The sequence below is a fragment of the Lynx rufus genome, unplaced genomic scaffold (assembly GCF_022079265.1).
Source record: "Lynx rufus isolate CCGP_SWC_20201006 ecotype Redwood Valley unplaced genomic scaffold, mLynRuf1.p SCAF_16, whole genome shotgun sequence".
NCBI classification, from domain to species: domain Eukaryota; kingdom Metazoa; phylum Chordata; class Mammalia; order Carnivora; family Felidae; genus Lynx; species Lynx rufus.
The window spans coordinates 56,788,001-56,807,957 of record NW_025814830.1 but is presented as its reverse complement, the minus strand read 5'-3'; the positions used below and the strand labels follow the sequence as shown (position 1 = coordinate 56,807,957).

At 54.8% G+C, this 19,957-nt stretch overlaps 1 long non-coding RNA gene across 1 annotated transcript; it reads right to left on the bottom strand.

Annotated features, from left to right (window-relative positions):
* Window positions 1–8,413: 8,413 nt before the first annotated feature.
* LOC124511576 (uncharacterized) lies at window positions 8,414–19,887 on the bottom strand. Its single transcript, XR_006961932.1, has 4 exons — window positions 19,763–19,887; window positions 11,465–11,550; window positions 11,151–11,282; window positions 8,414–8,942 (listed from the first exon to the last, which is right to left on the bottom strand). It is a non-coding gene; the product is annotated as an uncharacterized LOC124511576 (long non-coding RNA).
* Between the last annotated feature and the right edge of the window lie 70 nt (window positions 19,888–19,957).

Below are 19,957 nucleotides of genomic sequence, written 5' to 3'. Positions count from 1 at the left end.
CCACGCTCACATTCCCAGGCCTGCACCTGGCCTCCCCTCCGCGGGGACCTGCCATCCCTCGAGGGACAGACAGTGCGAACCAGATGCTTAGCTGATAGGTCAGCGGGCTGTGACTCCCATGACAAAGCCCCATGCACCATGCGGCTTAAACCACAGAGATGTACTCCCACACTCTGGGGGCCAGAAGTCAGGGCCCCAGTTGCCACAGGGCTGGTCCTCTCGGGGGCCGGCCTCTCTCTCTCTCTCTCTCTCTCTCTCTCTCTCTCTCTGTCTTGGCTCCTGCTGGTTTGTGGGCATCTTTGATGTTCCTTGGCTGGTGGACACATCACACTTCTCTGCCCCCACCTCCCATGGCTTCTCCCTGCGTATGTGTCTGTCTCTGTGTCCAAATTTCCTCAGTTTGTGCGGACACCAGTCCTACGGGGTTAGGACCCCCCTTAATGGCCCCATCTTAACTCGATTACCTGAAAAAACCCTGATTCCAAATAGGGTCAGGATTTCAACATATGAACCCGCAGAGTGGAGGACACCATCCCCCCCCCAACAGCTGATGTGAACACAGTTTGCCAAGAGATGCCCAGTGGGTCCCTGTGCTTGGGCTGAAGGATGAAGGACAGCAGAGTGGATTCCTCTGTCCCCTTGGTCCACAAAGGATCAAGGGGGGCGGTCAATTTTAACTGACAGGCCCACCGGCAAACACCTCCTGTGCCTGTTCCCACTTCCCGTCCATCATCCCAACCAGGGGCCCTGCCCTAGCAGGGTGGTCCTCCCTCCCATCGGTCTCCCGAAGAGCTGGGCTCCTCTGTTGAGTGGGTCAAGCCAACGTTCTGGCCCATATCCGGCCATCTCACAGGAGGGCTTTTTTTTTTTTTTTTTTTTTTTTTTAAATAGCATCCAGATGCCCAAAGGAAGCTATATTGTAAATTGTGTTCTATTCCTGGGCCCTGATAGCTAAATGAGGCGATGCACCTGTTGGGTATGAAGGGAGGGAATTTCACGGCCCTAAAATAAAGTCAAATGCTTGCCCTTCTGTGCCGGCCCGTGGAAAATGCTCTTATATTTATATCTGGACTGGCAGAGGGCAGGGTGGTGGAGGCCAGGTTGGCAGAGAGGGTGAAGAGAGGCCGAGCACCTGCCAGGGAGCTGATGGAGAATGAATGGGGGAGACGGTCCACCAGGGGCGGGGCGGCTGCAGTCAGACCCCAGGGAGGCCACCTGCCCAGCTGCCTGGCCGCTCAGGGTTCCCAGCTCCCCCCTCACCTTTTTCCATGCTATTTTGCCTGGTCATCAGAATTCGCCTGGGACGCCCATTTAGAAGCTGGCTTTCTGGAGCCCTCTCCCAACACCTACAGAACGGGAGTCGGCAGGAGGTCTATCCCTGGGTGAAGGTGGATGACTGGTTCTTTTCTCAGGGTGCTGCTATTTGGGTCCCTCCCACCTACAGGCCATCTTTTTTCTGTCCAAACTGTACTGACCACATTTCCAGTCTTCACCCTAAAGAAGGCCTTTTGGTCCTGGTCCAGCACATTGTTGGGTCCTCCCTCCAAGGTGGGAGGCGGGACCAGAGGTCCCGGGACCCGAGGAGCTGGGAGCAGGTGCCACAGCTGCAGCCTGGTTATGTCTGGTGAAGGCAGAAACCTAAGAGACAAGCGAGGATGCGGGACACGAGGAAAATCATGTAACCAGCCCTCCAAGGTTGGGGACCCCATCTTTTAGCACGACAGGTGCACCTGGATGGCGGTGTGAGGGCCACAGACAGGGTCAGCACCAGATACCCAGCAAGGAAAACCACCGTTTTCTGACTCAGATGCCAGCGCCCAGCCGCTGTGAGCTCAGGTCCTAGAAACAGGTGCGAGAGGGACACTAGGTCTCCGGTGGCCCCGCCCTGGCCCCACTCCCAGCTGAAAGAAACCTCTCTCCTGAAAGCTACAGACACACTAAGGTTACACCCTCCCTTCCAAAAGCCCAGAGGGCTCCATAAATATCATTTTGGCGCAGAATATTCTGGGGAGGGGGGGGGTTCTCTGGAAGTTTGAAAATAGCCCGCGTGTTACTATCTTTATTCAGAGAACCCACTCCTGGCCTCCACTCGGTGGCTAAGTATAGCTCCCTGGCAAAGTTCAATGGAACAAAAGTTTCCAGGCCTTCATCACTTGCAGATGGCCTGACATTCAGGGACACAGCTCGGCCAAGACTCAGAGAGGCTCCGAGGAGGCTGGGAGGACGCCGGCTGCTGGCCGCACCTTCCTGCTCCCGAGTGGGGGAGTGTGCGGGACTCTCTGGCCATCGGGAGGGGGGGGGTCCTGGCCTGGTCCCGAAGGAGGGGTTCTGATCCCAGCTGAGTCAGTCCCACTAGAAAGCCTTGGCTTCCACTGCTTTAAAAAAAGGAATCCTGTTAAACTCTATTTCAGAATTCAGGGGAGTGCCAAATACACATTAAAAAAAAAAAAAAAAAAAAAAGACACTTCGGATGCCCAAAATAAAATAGAATAGCTAACTTTAGAGAAACTCCCCACCTTTACCTCCTCTTAGAATCTGTGTGCACTTCCTGACCACCGAGTTCTGGCTCCAGTCTCCCCTCCCAGCTGCCCGCCCAGCCCACTGAGCCTCTGGGATCGTCCTCAGGGCCCAGGAGACGCTGGGCAGGGCTCAGGTACACAGTGGGGCCGAGGGCGGGAGGGCTGGGGGCAGAGGTTCAGGGTCCGTCTTGGTGGCTGGGTGCAGGTGTCTCTGGTATGTGCAAAACCTGGAGGCTGCCTTCCCACACGACCTCTGTCAGTGCTGCGCCCCCCACCCCCAGGCTGACCGGAGGGCACCCGTCCCCTCCCCCTCCCCACACCTCTGCCCCATGGGCCCCTCTTCCGTTCTCCTGCAAGGATGCACCCTCCCCGGGTCCTGAAGGAAGACGCGCAATCACTTGTTTTGCCTGCTGAGCTCAGACACGCCAGCCCCTCTCCTTCCCTGGCCGTGGGCCTGGGCCCAAGACACATGTGACACACTGATTTCAGAAATGGGAGTCTCGGGGGCCGCCTGGGGGGCTCAGTCGGTGGAGCGTCTGACTCTTGACTCCAGCTCAGGTCATGATTTCACAGTTCGTGGGTTTGAGCCCTACGTCAGGCTCTGTGCTGACAGCTGGAACCCTACTTGGGACTCCTCTCTCTCTCTCTCTCTCTCTCCCTCTCTCTCTCTCTCTCTCCCTCTCTCTCTCTCTCTCTCTGTCTCTCCTCCACTCATAATCTCTCTCTCTCCCGAAAATAAGTAAATAAATATTTTTAAAAATTAACAAAAAAGAAATGAGAGTCTGTAAGGAGGGCGGTCCTGGAGCCACAGGTCCCTCTATCTGCACACGACCTTGGGAATGCCAGTGTCTCACATCGGCCAAAGAGAAGCTGGGATCGAGGACTGTCCCAGGCCGGATCCCGCTGCCAGCCCCTTTGCTGGGCGTCGGATGAGCTGTGGCTCCCTGTCGCTACCTTGGTGACGGCTGTCTCCCTCCTGCTCTCGCAGAACATGCCCCTGTGCCAACAGTACATAAGTGCTCTGCAGACCTGCCCTCCGCGAGGCGCACGTGGGGCTGGCGTCACCGCCCCGGTGCCCGGGCATGTCACCTCCACCCGCTCACGGAAAACCAATACGGCTGAGCACCGGCCTGGGTCTTACTAAGTGCCAGCGTCCGGGTCCCTGTAACATTCTCAGTGAAGAAATGAGAAGCGTCCACAGAGCCCCTCGCTCCCCCTGGGGCGCGAAGGTCCCCTCTGGGGAGGGCGTGCTCACGGGACACCCACGGGGGCCCAGGCCAGGCACCTTCAGGCGTCTTCTCCAAGCAGAACCTGGTGAGAGTGACGGTCCTTCTCGGCCACGGTAATATTAACACTTTTAAGAGACGACGACAATTCTGGAAGCCTTTCATCTTTGGGCAGCTTTCCAAGATTGAAGCCTTTTCTGACGAGAACATCATTTTTTTACTTATACAATGAAACGCCAACATGTGGAAGTTCTGGATAAATCAGCAAACCGGTATTTTCCCCATGACCCGTGAGGACGCTGCACGGTCTGGCCTGGGCCGCAGACCCCGGGCAGGAGACGGTCTTGGTGGAACGGACGTGGGAAGCGTTCGCACGACGGCGGCCGTCACGTGCCAATCACAGCCACGCTGGAGGCAGTGCCACAGGCTGAGGTCTGGCGTGCCACCAGAGACGAGCCACGGGCGCAGTTCGGGCGCGTTTCCAGAGCTGTGTGGGGACGCGCACACCCCAAGCCACGCACCGTGGCGGCGACAGGGACGGCCAGGAGACCAGACACCCAGATGCGCAAACACGCGGAGCGACGCCACCCTCCCACAACTTTGTTTCAGGAGACAGTGGTTTTTCACCCAAATATGTTAGCACGTGACGGGCTTATCGACGATTTTAAATGAACGGACACAGCAAATCTTTAAGGCACCACCAGTTTTAATCCCTAACATGCACCCCACACACGAACAGCCCGCGGGTGCTTTGCTGGCCTGGAGCGCAGAAGCGCTGGGACACGAGGCTGGAGAACACGCGCCGCGTGGCCTTCCGGGACAGACGCAAACGGCCGGTGGCGCACACGCCCTGCGCCGGGTGCGGTGAGAGCCTCCGCTCTGCTGCACGGGTGACGTTCAGGGGCCATCTGGGGTAACTGAGACCACCTGTGTTTTCTGCCTTTGCCCACGGACTCCGGAAACAAATCCCTGCGGCCACGTGACTCCATCCCACGGTGCAGAGTGAGAGACCGCCCCGGGTCCGCCCCGAGGGAGTCCCTGCTCCCTGGCCCCCTCCCCCACTCCCCTGCCACACCTTCCTCCAGCCTGGCCGGCTCCCACAGCCTCAAGTTCAAGACCACGACCCTTGGCAGTGCGGGAGGCCACCTTTTCCCACAAGCGCCACCCTGCGGGGGCGGCTCGGCACCCCGCATGGCTGGCCTGTATCTGATCACAACAGGTGCCTGACAATCTTCAAAGGAAGGAGGGGACAGACGGGGACAGCAGGGCGTGGCTCGTCTAAACCAGGCTTTGCTTCTTTTCATGAATTAATTTTTAATTTACATCCAAGCTAGTTAGCATATAGTGTGGTAATGATACAGGAGTAGAGCCAGTGATTCATCCCCTACGTGTGACACCCAGTGCTCACCCCGAGCGCCCTCCTCAATGCCCCTTGCCCATTTAGCCCTCCCCCCTCCCCTCCAGCAACCCTGTCTGTTCTCCGTATTTAAGAGTCTCTGATGTTTCGTCCCCCTCCATTTTTATATTGTTTTTTTCTTCCCTTCCCTTATGTTCATCTGTTCTGTATCTTAAATTCCACGAGCGAAGTCATAGGATGTCTGTCTTTCTCTAATTTCGCTTAACATAATACCCTCTAGGGGCGCCTGGGTGGCTCAGTCGGTTGGGCATCTGACTTCAGCTCAGGTCATGATCTCACAGGTCGGGGGTTCGAGACCCATGTCAGGCTCTGTGCTGTCGGCTCGGAGCCTGGAGCCTGCTTCTGATCCTGTGTCTCCCTGTTTCTCTGCCTCTACCCTGCTCACACTCTGTCACTGTCTCTCGAAATTAAATAAATGAAAAAAAAACTAAAAAACGAAAACAAAACAAAAAAACATAGTACCCTCCAGTTCCACCCATGTAGCTGCAAACGGCAAGATTTCATTCTTTTCGATTGCCGAGTAATACTCCATTGTCTATATATACCACATGTCCTTTATCCATTCATCCATCGAGGGACATTTGGGCTCTTTCCATACTTTGGCTATTGTTGAAACTGCTGCTACAAACATGGGGGAGCACGTGTCCCTTCGAAACTGCCCACCTGTATCCCTTGGGTAAATGCCTAGTCGTGCAATTGCTGGGTCGGAGGGTAGTTCTAGTTTTAATTTTTTGAGGAAACTCCACACTGTTTTCCAGGGCAGCTGCACCAGTTTGCATTCCCTCCAGCAGTGCCATAATCCAGGCTTTATTTACTGTTTTCTTCAGTCCATTTCTGGGGCTAATTTCACCATCGTGGCCTTTTCTCGACCCTGGAAAAGAACCCGCTGTCTTCAGCACAAACTTGACGACCGTGATCAGCCCCAGGCTGCTGTGCTCACCCGGGCTGGCGGAGGCACGGGACAGTGCAGGAGGCTGGAAGCCAGGGAGGAGGCTGTGTGTCTCACTCGCTGATCGAACCACGCAGACGCTTTCTTCTGAGCGGTGGCGGCACCCACGTGAGCGGTTTGGGACTGGCGATGACGACTGCTCACCGTGGACTGACATGGCCCTTCCAAGGGCTTTGTCCTCCACCAGGGAGCACTCGGCTTACTCCTCTCCTACAAGCGAGGAAACGGAAGCCCAGAGAGGTTACGCAGCGTGTCTCACGTCACACAGCATGTCGGCGGAAGGCTCGGGTTTAAGTCCGGGCGCTCTGGCTTCACGGTCTGTGGTCTTAAACCATATTGCTGCTCAGTGAGAAATTCTGGGCTCTCCTCTCTTGGAAATCAGAAATAGGGTGGCAGATTAGGAGGGCAGAGGGTCTTTTACACTGGGACACAGGCCTGGGTGAGATGGTCAGAGGGCCAGGAGGATGTGCAGGAAGGGGAGCGCCTGGGGGTTCTGCGACCGGAGCGTGGGACCCCGGGTTCTCCTCACCCCTGCCGAGGGGAAGAGAAGGGGCGGCAAAGCCGTGTGGGGACAGCAGGACGCTCCGAATCTCAGCGGGCTGACCAGGCTTTGAGAAACAAGACGGAAAACACAGGAAGAACACAGACGGGGGAAGCCGAAGGGCAGCGGCCGGGAAGTGACGAGTCCAAAGGCAGACTGGGAAAGGGTTTCTCCGGAGCCAGGTGTGACGTCGCCACTAACACTTGGACTTGGGGGCCGAACGGGTAGCGGGTAACCTGCCCAGCGCGGCACCCAGGCCACGGCCCTCCACACTCTGGGGCTCACGGCTCTGGTCCTTCTGGTTTACGCCGAGAGACCTCACTCTGTTCCGGCCGGAACCATAAACCTTTCAGGGAAAGACCGGCAGGCAGATGCCGGCAGGTGCGTGCAGGGGTGTGTGTGAGGTGGTGAGAGCCGTGACGGAGGCCCCTGCCAGAGTCTGCGGTGAAGGATGCGTGAATACCCGTGAGCGCCCCTTCCCGAGTATTTGGGGACTACAGTGTGTCATAGCTCCTGAACAACTTGCTGGGGCCGCCATAACAAAGCCCCACAGGTGGGGGCTTAGAGCTCAGACGCTTACTCTCTCCCAGTCCTGGGGCTACAGGCCCGCGAGGAACATGTCCCTACTGAGGCCCCCGTGGCCTGCAGACAGGCATCGTCTCTGTGTCCTCATGTGGCCCTCCCTCAGAGCACATCTGTGCCTGATCTCCTTCTCTCCCCGAGTCACTGGGATCAGGGTCCATCCTGCTGACCTCATTTGAACTGAATCGCCACTTCAAAGACCCTGTCTCCAAATAAAGTCACATCTCGAGGTCCTGGGGGTCAAGATGTCAACATGCAAATTTTCAGAGGACAACTCAGCCCCCCTTTTAAAACCGTGTAGGGGCGCCTGGGTGGCGCAGTCGGTTAAGTGTCCGACTTCAGCCAGGTCACGATCTCGCGGTCCGTGAGTTCGAGCCCCGCGTCGGGCTCTGGGCTGATGGCTCAGAGCCTGGAGCCTGTTTCTGATTCTGTGTCTCCCTCTCTCTCTGCCCCTCCCCCGTTCATGCTCTGTCTCTCTCTGTCCCAAAAATAAAAATAAAACGAAAAAAAAAAAAATTAAAAAAAAAAAAAAACCGTGTAATCTGATGTCAACTGTGGAACACAGATGTGGCCCCTTAGGTGCCCGTGTGCTGTGAGCAGCCTTCCAGGAGTCAGACCTTTGGGCTCTGAGGCTGGCGCTGTCCTGGCTCCGGTTCAGGGCAGGGAACACAGGCACGGGAGGAGGACTCGCCCGCTCGGGGGCCCCCGGCTGCAACACGGCGGGACCAGGACCTGAATCAGGCAGCCTCCCCCGGACCCCAGAACCCTCACGCTCCTTTCTTGCTGGAGACCACAGCTCTGCTCTGCGGGGATGGGTGGGGTACCGGTCGGGGCAGCGCCTCAGTCTCCCCGACATCAGGACAGGCAGCCGCTGGCCTTGCCTGGACCGGGCTCAGAAATCCACGTCTGCCCCCTCCTCGTCCTCAGCACCACACCCCCGTCACCGCACCCCCGTCACCCTGCACCTCACGTAGCCCCAAGACAAACCTTAAGCATAAACAAAAAAAAAAAAAAATGGATTAAAAGCCTGTAAGTAGGGGCACCTGGATGACTCAGTCGGTTAAGCATCTGACTCCCAGTTTTGGCTCAGGTCACGATCTCGTGGTTCGCGAGTTCGAGCCCTGTGTCGGGCTCTGTGCTGCCAGTGTGGAGCCTGCTTGGGATTCTCTCTCTCTCCTCTCTCTGCCCTCCCCGCCTCTCTCTCTCTCTCTCTCTCTCTCAAAATAAATACATAAACTTAAAAAGCCTGTAAGTAAAGTCCTGTTTCGTGCTCTCTCTGCTGACGGACGAGAGGAGACAGTAGGTACCTGCTGCGTGCCAGACACGGTGCCTCGAACGGGCCCCAAAGGAAGGGCCTGGTGGGAATGGAGCAGTCAGCGGCCAGGGGAGGGCGGAGATTCAAGCCTGATCTCTCTTCCTGCATCGCGGCCGACACGGGTGTCGACGAGTGGGACCCCACGGTTCTGAGAAAACGCCGCTGATCTCAAGAGGAGGAGCTGGGACCACGCAGACAGGGGCGGCGAAGGCGAAGGCGTGGGCAGAAGCCGTTCCCTCCCAGGCGCTCCGTCGGGGGGGCCGACCCCGTGGAAGGCCACGTGCACAGGGAGATGCCCTGCTGGGCTCGTCTCGAAATTCTGCCTACTTCTTGAACACGAGACCACACTTTCACCTTGCGTGCAGCCCCACAATGTCACTGCGGGTCCTGTGTCTGAGGAGAGGTAACGAGGACATAGGTAAACATAAGCCTCCGGACGGGCGGAGCCCGGCACCCACCGTTTCCATGGTGACGTGTTCCTCCCTCCCCCAAAGTCACCTTCGCTCTGCCACCCTGTGCCGCCTTCGCCGGCATCTGACTCGGGGGTCAATGTGTCTAGGCCTGGTTCAAAGAGCGCATTTTGGTTCGGAAACCAAAGGGCGACTATTTTTAGATGAGCAGTTTGGCAAAGACAACATCCGTCTGTCCTCTGACATCGGCAAGAACCCACTCAGGGCAGTAAGTCTACAGCAGACAGTGACCACACCCCTCAGTTCATAGCCCCCCACCTGGTGCTTCAGACGGAAAGCGGTGGTGTCACCAGGCGGCCGGACTGAGGCGTGACTGGCACACGGCCAACCGTCCAACGTTAAGCGCACGGGGAGATGTGCCGGGACACCTGTGCGCACCCGTGACACCACTGCCCACTCGATGCAGCAGACATACGACCCGCCCAGCTTCCTCATGCCGCAGTCCACCTACCCAGCCCTCAGCCCCATCCCAGGCAACCACGGGATGCCTTCTGTCAGACAGATCGGTTACTGGCACTTTCTAGAACGCTCAGGAGCGGAATTTGCCCTGAGGAGTGGGATTTGCCGTGATTGTTCACGTGTCCCGTTCCCTAGTCTCTACCTCCAGGCTTCAACACGTGTCCTCTTTCTTCCTACATACTTCTCAAGGCCTCAGATTCCCTTTACTGACCCTCCAATACTGGTCCGGAACTTCCATTATAGACACCATGGTCTGTGTCACAAGAGAAGACAGAAGTCACAGACTACCCGGTATACAGACAGATGATACAACATCAGTCTACAGAGGACAGATGACACACTATATCACAGTCTACAATCTGATGACACAGGCCACCACAGTTTGCCAATAAATGACAGATGATCCAGATGATCAGTCTATAGAGGATACAGAAGATCACGTCTCCAGATAGTAGACGATACGGACTGTCAGCGTCCACGATGATACAAGCTCACGTTCAGTACATGACAGATAGTACGGACTGTCATATCTGTAGCTGACAGATGGTATGGAATATCATACTCCCTAACGAGCGTGGTATAGACTATCAGACCCTACATGTGACAGATGGTGTATATTGTCACAGTCCACAGATGACAGATAGTATAGACTATCATGGTCCATAGATGACGGATAGTATGGACTATCACCCTCTGGAGATGACAGATGGTGTGGACTCACACAGTCTACACGTGACAGATGGTCTAGATGGTCACACTCTGTAGATGACAGATGGTAAAGACTATCATGGTCTACAGATGACAGACGGTATGGACTATCTCACTATGTAGAGGACAGATGATACACTCTATCATACTCTGTAGATGACAGACGGTATACATTGTCCTAGTCCATAGATGACAGACAGTATAGACTATCATGGTCTAGAGACGACAGATGGTATAGTCTATCGTACTCTACAGTTGGCAGATGATTAGACCATCCTACCCTATAGCTGACAGATGGTATCGACTATCACACTCCCTAGATGACAGACAGTCCGGAGTATCATAGTCTACAGCTGACAGATGGTACAGACTATGATATTCTATAGATGACGGATGGTACCGACTTTGAGACTCTATAGATGACAGACGATATAGACTATTGTACTCTGTAGATGGCAGATTATACGGACTATCGTACTCTACGGATGTACAGATTACCATACTCTATAGATGACGGATGGTACGGACTATCACACTCTGTATTTCACAGATGCTACAGACTATCACGGTCTACAGATGACAGGCAGTATGGACTATCATATCTATAGATGGCAGACGGTACGGGGTATCATAGTCTGTGGGTATCAGGCAGTATGGACCATCATAGTGTACAGATGACAGACGGTATCGACTGTGACAGACTATAGACGACGGACGTCACAAACTACCACCGTGCAGGCTCAACAGACAACAGTGGTCACAGGCTACCGTGATAACCTTAGGCGTCTCCCTGCTCCAATCCACCCGTGTCAGCAAATATCTTTGCTCAAGATACAGTTACGACCGTGTCATCTCCAGACCGAAAGCCGGACCTCCGTCCAGGTCTGTGGGACCTCGGTATTTACAGCATCTCCAGCAGCACGCCACTGTCTCTGTTGTGTCCTGTTTACTCGTTAGGAGTTACCTCATCTCCGCAGGTAGGCTGTCGATCTCCTGAGGATGGGGTCGCCTCCTGCCTCCCCTGATAACTTAGGAGAAGATCCAATGGCCGCAGAGCCTCTGTTTTGTGACGATGAGAAGGTCACGCAGCTACTTCCTGAGTGGGGATGGAACGAAAGGGTAACTTTGGAAGGTGTGAAAGTGTGGAGGCCGGGGGCACCCCTGTACCAGTCCTTAAGCCAAGTGTGGCCCGAGCCCCTTTCTCTGCCGGTCTGGAGCTCGCCCGCCCTTCAAACGCTTCTTTTCCCATTTGTGCCCCCAACCCCGCTACCCTCTCACCTTCCTGGGATGTCAGCAGGAACTTGGCGGTTTCAGATGCTCAGCTGCAGCCAAGCTGGTGCTGGATCCGTGACGCTGAAACTGTCCTGCAAAGAAGACAGTGCAGTCCTTAGAGACGGAAGTGTGTGTGCAAACAGCAAGGCTCAGAAGACCACAGCACCACAGGGACCGGGCCACAGGGACAGCAGGGCCACAGGGACAGGATCACTGGGACAGGGCCACAGGGACAAAAGGGCCACACGGACCGGGCCACAGGGACAAAAGGGCCACACAGACCGGGCCACAGGGACAGGGCCACAGGGACAGGGCCACAGGACAGGACTACAGGGACAGAACCACAGGGACAGCAGGGCCACAGGGACCGGGCCATAGGACAGGACCACAGGGAGAGGACCACAGGGACAGGATCACAGGGACAGGGCCACAGGGACCGGGCCAGATGACAGGGCCACAGGGACAGCAGGTCCACAGGGACTGGGCCACAGGGACAGGACCACAGGGAGAGGGCCACAGGGACAGAACCACAGGGACAGCAGGGCCACAGGGACCGGGCCACAGGACAGGACCACAGGGAGAGGATCACAGGGACAGGATCACAGGGACAGGGCCACAGGGACCAGGCCAGATGACAGGGCCACAGGGACAGCAGGTCCACAGGGACCGGGCCACAGGGACAGGACCACAGGGACAGGATCACAGGGACTGGGCCACAGGACAGGACTACAGGGAGAGGGCCACAGGGACAGAACCACAGGGACAGCAGGGCCACAGGGACCGGGCCACAGGATAGGACCACAGGGAGGGGGCCACAGGGACCAGGCCACAGAGACAGCAGGGCCACAGAGACAGGGCCACAGGGACAGCAGGGCCATAGGGACTGGGCCGCGGATGACAGGGCCACCAGCGATAGGGACACAGGGACAGCACAGCCCACCCACCAACTGGCATTTTGGTGAGCAGACCCAGGAGGGACGGTGGTCAGAAGACTGGTTAGTGTCAAGTGAGTGGTGGTGGCTGCGAGGCCATATTTTGATGCTTCAAATGACTGTATGATCTGTGTTCTTTATGTGCATCAAACATCTCTTAACAAACGGAAAAACTTTACAAAGAAACAGTGGCCCTGGGAGAAGAAAGAGACATCAGGAGGGGACGGGCAGTATCCCCCAGCAGTGATTACGGGGCGTGGTCCAGCTCTCCCTCCCCTCAGCAGGCAGCTCCCAAAGGTCCCGGGCCGGGAAACACTTGCCAGCCCCCAGCTCTGGGCCATCGGCCTCAGATCATTCTCTCTAGATGGGAATGCCTGGTGAGGCTGGGCCGGTTCCCAGGGTAACTGAAGGACACCGAGCATGCCCCGTTGAGCTGCCTTGGCAGCTTAAGACAACGGTCTCTCGTGAGCATAAGTGAAATAATTCACAGAAGAACTTAGTCCCCGACACGCAGGCTGGGGCCACGTGGCCAGAGGTGGACGAGCTGGGCAGCTGAAGGCTCTGAGGATCACGGTGCGGGAGACCCGGGAACACCGAGCTCTGGTCCCGCTCTGGTCACTGGGCAGGAGGGAAAGGCAGCAGCGTGACGGCCCTGAGGCAAGGCCCCCCTTCCTGGGCCAGGACGTCGTCGCCTGCTCAGCTCACTGCACCTGCACTTTGCACACCATCGTGACACCGGGCGGGCCCGTGATCGGTGGTCACTGACCGAGCAGCGAGGCCCTTCTTGCTCTCCCGAAACTCCGAGGCACCAATGGCTGGAGGAAGGTCGGGCTCCGGAGCCTGCAGCCTGGAGGTGACCCGTGGTCCCTATGCCTCCATCCCGTCTACGTGCCTGATGACAGCACAGGGGGACCCCCCCTCCTCCTTCTGCTTCAGGGATGAGCCAAGCAGCAGCTACTGAGGAAGGCTGTCATTTCTTCTGTGCTGGCGTCTGAGCCCTGCACTTGGCACTTCCAGGACAGAGCAGGGCTCTCAGTTCACAGAGGAGGAGGCTGGGGTGGCTACAGCTACATCCAGGTCTGCTTCACCCCGAGCCCACCTGCTTCCCCCCACCCATCTTTGCTGCTCACGGCATGGCCCTCGGCCAGCAGCTTCCACCATCGGCATGCCTGGTGCCTGCTAGAAACGCAGACTATCAGGACCCACCCCAGATCTCCTGAATCAGAATTCCCACACGCTTCCCTGGAGGAATCATGTGCACACTAACACTAGAGGAACACCACCCTGCACTCACTCTCGTCAGCACTGGGAGCTTATCTTAAAGGGAGACCTGGAACTTCACACCCATCAGGGTGGGTTGTTATTAAAACAAAGATGAAGGCGATCCTGATCGAAACAACACCAGCACTCTTCCCGGAGCTGGAACAGACAATCCTAAAATGTGTATGGAACCACAAAAGACCCCGAATAGCCAAAGCGACCTTGAAAAAGAAAACCAAAGCAGGAGGCATCACAATCCTGGACTTCAAGCTGTTACAAAGCTGTAATCAGCAAGACAGTATGGTTCTGGCACAAGCAGAGACACTCTGATCAACGGAGCAGAATAGAGAACCCAGAAATGGACCCACCAACGTATGGCCAACTGATCTTTGACAAAGCAGGAAAGAACATCCATGGAATAAAGACAGTCTCTTCAGCAAACGGTGCTGGGAAAACTGGACAGCGACAGGCAGAAGAATGAATCTGGACCACTTTCTTACACCAGACACAAAAATAAACTCAAAATGGACGAAAGACCTCAGTGTAAGACAGGAAGGCCATCACAATCCTCGAGGAGAAAACAGGCAAAAACCTCTTTGGCCTTGCCGGAAGCAACTTCTTACTCAACACGCCTCCGGAGGCAAGAGAAACAAAAGCAGAAATGAACTACTGGGACCTCATCAAAATAAAAAGCTTCTGCACAGCGAAGGAAACAATCTGCAAAACTAAAAGGCAACCGACGGAATGGAAGAAGATATTTGCAAACGACGTATCAGATAAAGGGTTAGTATCCAAAATCTATAAAGAACTGATCAAGCTCAACACCCAAAAAACAAATAATCCGGTGAAGAAATGGGCAAAGACATGAATAGACACTTTTCCAAGAAAGACATCCAGATGGCCAACCGACACATGAAAAAATGCTCAACTTCACTCATCATCAGGGAAATACAAATCAAAACCACAATGAGATATCCCCTCACCCCCGTCAGAATGGCTCACATTAACAACTCAGGCAACAACGGATGTTGGTGAGGATGCGGCGAAAGAGGAACTCTTTTGCATTGTTGGTGGGAATGCAAGCTGGTGCAGCCGCTCTGGAAAACAGTATGGAGGTTCCTCAAAAAACTAAAACTAGAACTACCCTACACCCCAGCAATTGCACGACTAGGCATTTATCCACGGGATACAGGTGTGCTGTTTCAAAGGGGCACACGCACCCCCATGTTTAGAGCAGCAGTTTCAACAACAGCCAAAGTATGGAAAGAGCCCAAATGTCCGTTGATGGATGAATGGATAAAGATGTGGTATATACATACAAGGGAATATTAGTTGGTGATGAAAAAGAATGAAATCTTGCCATTTGCACATACGTGGCTGGAACTGGAGGGTATTATGCTAAGCAAAATAAGTCAGAGAAAGACAAATATCATATGATTTCACTCATCTGTGGAATGTAAGAAACAAAACAGAGGAACATGAGGTAAGGAAAGCAAAAATAAGATAAAAACAGAGAGGGAGACAAACCCTAGGAGACTCTTAAATACAGAGAAATGAGGGCTGCTGGAGGGGTTGCGGGTGGGGGGATGGGTAAAGGGTGAGACGCATTAAGGAGGACACTTGTTGGGGTGAGCACCGGGTGTTACATGTAAGCGATGAATCACTAAATTCTACTCCTGAAACTACTATTACACTCTATGTTAACTAACTTGGTTGTTTTTAATGTTTATTTCTGAGAGAGACAGAGAGAGAGAGACAGACAGAGTGAGAATGGGGGAGGGCAGAGAGAGAGGGAGACACAGAATCCGAAGCAGGCTCCAGGCTCTGAGCTGTCGGCACAGAGCCTGACATACGGCTCGAACCCATGAACCGAGGGATCACGACCTGAAGTCGGACACTCAACCGACTGAGCCACCCAGGCACCCCACGAACTTGGATTTAAATAAAAAAATAAATATTCCCTTTTAATATAAATACGTAAATAAATAACAAAGATGAGCTAGTAAGTGTTGGCGAGGACGTGGAGAAACGGGGACCCCGTGCACGGTCAGCAGGGGTGTGAAAGGTGCAGCTGCCGTGGAAAACGGCACGGCGGTTCCTCAAAGACTCAGCAATGGCCTCACCACGTGACCCAGCAACTCCATCCGGGGAGCAGACGCCCAAAAGAACTAAAAGGACACGAACAGGTACGTGTGCACCTGTGCGCACGGCAGCATCCCTCACAACAGCCGAGAGGTGGAAGCCAGCGAGGTGTCCCTCGGTGGATGAATCCACGAAACCGTGTGGGCCGTCCACGCGAGGGGGTGTTATTGAAGCTTAAGACGGGAAGGAAGTAGCGGCAGCTGGTACCACACGGATGGACCCGGAGGACATCCTGCCAAGGGCAGGAAGCCGGTGACAACAGGACACTCCGAGGGTCCCACTCGTACGAGGTCCCCCGAAGAGTGGGATCCGTGGAGACGGGAGCGGGATGGGAGGTGCGGGGGCTCGGGCCGGGCCGGGGAGTTGGCTTCGTGGGGACAGAGCTCCGGCTGGGGAAGGTGGCAGAGTTCGGTGAACGGCAGGTGGTGGTGACGTGTGCTTCCAGAGCGAACGAACCTAACATCCCTGCGCTGGCCAAAAAGTGGTGAAGGTGGTAAACTTTTGTTATGTATATTTTAGCACAATTTAAAAAAAATTTTTTTTAACGTTTATTTATTTTTGAGACAGAGAGAGACAGAGCATAAATGGGGGAGGGTCACAGAGAGAGGGAGACACAGAATCTGAAACAGGCTCCAGGTTCTGAGCTGTCAGCACAGAGCCCGACGCGGGGCTTAAACCCACGGATGTGAGATCGTGACCTGAGCCGAAGTCGGACGCTTAACTGACCGAGCCACCCAGGCGCCCCTTAGCACAATTTTTAAACAATGCTTTAAAACAAAAAAGGAAACCTGAGGACCATCATGGAAGATGCTTCCGGCTTGCAGGAGGGACCCCTACTCTTCACCCCTGCTAGTGAGCCTTGAGATGTCAAGCTTCGCTCCCTGTTCTGCACATACATCTTTGAAACACTTGAATGGAACAAATCAGAAAATCAGAATAATGTGACCTCTGGTTTACCATCCTCTCTGCGACCCAAGAGGCATTAACCCCACAACTTACATGACAAACCCTGAGAGCAGGAGAAAAGCATTTATTTCATTCATTTGCCCAAGAGGCCCTACGATGAGTTAATTTCATACATGTGGGCGGGTCCTGGGCTGAAGGTGCTGGTGTGGATGTGCTTCCAGCCTGGGTACGGGCGTTGTTCATTCAAGGCTCTCCATTACATAAAGGGGCCTTTGCCCACGAGCACGCTGTCAGACCTTTGTGCCTACACGGGGAGCACAGGGCAGGAAGGGATGTGGCTGGAAGAGAATCCCTTATTTCTGCTCACTGGCAATCAATAGACTCTAAAACTGAAAAAAAAGAATAAAAACAATCAGAAAAAGAAAGAGGGGCAGCTGGGTGGCTCGGTCAGGTGAGCGTCCCACTAGCTTTTGGCTCAGGTTGTGACCTCATGGCTCCTGGGATACAGCCCTTCATTGGGCTCTGCGCTGTCACTGCAGAGACCGCTTGGGATTCTCTCTCTCCGTCCCTCCCCTCCTCTCTCTCTCAAAATAAATAAACTTAACAAAAAGAAAGAAATCAAGAAAGAAAGAATATAAGCAGGTTGTTTAGAAATACGGAAGAAAACGGGGGCGCCTGGGTGGCTCAGTTGAGCATCTCACTTAAAAAAATTTTTCTTAATGTTTATTTTTGAGACAGAGCACAAACGGGGGAGGGGCAGAGAGAGAGGGAGACACAGAATCCGAAGCAGGCTCCAGGCTCTGAGCTGTCAGCACAGAGCCCGACGCGGGGCTCAAACCCACAAACCATGAGATCATGATCTGAGCCGAAGTCGGACGCTCAACCGACTGAGCCACCCAGGCGCCCTGAGCATCCAACTCTTGATTTCCGCTCAGGTCATGATCGCTGGGTGGTGAGATTGAGCCCTGCGTTGGGCTCCTTGCTGAGTGTGGGGCCTGCTTGGGATTCTCTCTCTTGCCCTCTGGCCCTCTCCCTGATTCACGCTCTAAAATAAATAAATAAAATTATATATTAAAAAAAGAAATATGGAGGGAAATAAAGATTTGAAAGTGGTTGCCTTTGATGAGCCAAACCTGGGGGTGGGGTGAGTGGAGAAGTGGTCTGGTAACTGACTTTTAAAATCGTGTATACACAGTACTATCTCAGTTCATCCAGGCTGCTAGGACGAAACCACCACAGGCTGGGGGGCTTACAAACACCCCCTGGTTTCTCACAGTCCTGGACGCTGGAGCTCCAAGACCAGGGCACAGACGGCCGTCTTCCTGCTGTGTCCCCGCGGGGCACAAGGGGCAGGGGCGCCAATCCCATCACGAGGCTCCGCCCTCCTGACCTCATGGCCTCCCGACAGCATCACGCTGGGGGCTGGGTTCCACAGATGAATTTGGGGAAGGCGGTTCACTCTGTAGACGTAATAAATGTCGGTGCTGTCCTCTCCACCACTGCCTTGCAGAACAGAAGTCACCGAGACTCACAGGCACCCTCTCTTCAGAGAATATGCCAGGAACAAGCTACCACCAATCTTGCAAAACAAGTTTCAGCCGTTTTGCATGAAATGGAAACATGATTGCAAGAAAAACTAAAAAAACCAGCCATCTGAAATACAAATGCAAACAGCAGTAAGATTCGGTTTTTCACCTTAAGACCGATGGGCTGCGTGGAGAGGGTGAGCACGCTCCCACGCTTTGGGGACCAGCCTTCAACAACCGATTCAACTTCCTCCCGGGAACTTGCCAACAGCTACCTATACCTGACACGCTCTACTTGGCCAGGTGATTACAATTCCTGAAATTCCTTCTACACGAATACTAACACACAAAAAAACAGCTCATACTATATAAAAAAAAATTGGTAACAACCTAATTGTGCACCAACAGGGGGCGGGCTGGAAAGATTAAGGCACATGTGGACAGCAGAGCCAGGGAGCACTTTTGTTCGGAATTGGAATGATCTCCATGAAGCACCTAAGTGGAAAAAGGTCCCTGCGTATCATCACACAGAAACTGTTCCCGGACAGACGCTCCAGCACTGGGTCACACTAACCCTTCTGGGAAGAGAGCCGGGTGGCTGGCCGGGGGTGGGACAGTTCACAACACGTACTCAAACTCGACTGAAGAATGGGCCATTTTAAAGGTAAAAATGAACATTTATTGGGGGCGCCTGGGTGGCTCAGTCCGTTAAGCTTCTCACTTCAGCTCAGGTCATGATCTCACGATCCGTGAGTCCGAGCCCCGCGTCGGGCTCTGTGCTGACAGCTCGGAGTCTGGAGCCTGCTTCGGATTCTGTGCCTCCCTCTCTGCCCCAACCCACTCGCACTCTGCCTCTCTCTCAAAGATAAATAAAACATTTAAAAAAATTTTTTAACTAAACATTTAGAAAGGGAAGAGGGAAACTGGGAGTTAGTGTTTAACGGCTGGACTTTCAGTTTAGGATAAAAAAGTTCTGCTGTTGTATGGTGGTGATGGCTGTAAAGCGGGAATGTATTTAATGCTACAGGACCGCACAACTGGGAATGGTTACAACGGTAAGTGTTACGTTATGAATATTTTACAATAGAAAAGTCCCTGTGCAGAGATCTGACAATCCGCCTTCACGGTGAAAAAAGGACCCCTGCTTATCTGGAGCTCAGAAAAAGGAGAGGTTTGAAGGAGCCTAGCTCTGAAGCAATTCATCCCTTAGCGCCCCCCAGCCCAGGGGCTCTGGCGAGTACCGGAGGTGGAGGGTGCGTCCCATGGGGACGCCAGATCTCGGGGACCTCGGGGGACGAGGCGTGGGGAGGACCTGTCCCGTGGCGCTGGGGACCCTGGGCGGGGAGGATCTGTCCTGGGAGCAGGGCGTGGGGAGGACCTGTTCCGGGGCGCGGGGGACCCCGGGGCTTGCCCTTCAGCCCCGGCGGCACCCCTGACGCCGTCACCCCGTCTTTCGTCTGGAGCTACTGAGGCGCCTGAGCCCCCGGACCCACTGAGCCCAGCCTGGGCGGACAGTCCCTCAGGGTGCGGTCCCCTACCGCGTCCGCCCGCGGGAACTTTCCGGGTTCAGCTGGAGTCCAAGCCCGCGCTAGGGAAGTCCGACGCCACGCGCCTGCGCAGACCCCTGCGCCTGCGCAGTCCCAGCGCCTACGTAGACTCGGCGTCTGAGTGCACCGCGTCTGGGTTGATCCTTGCGCCTGCGCAAAGGAGGTGCGTGTCCGCCAGCCCACGGG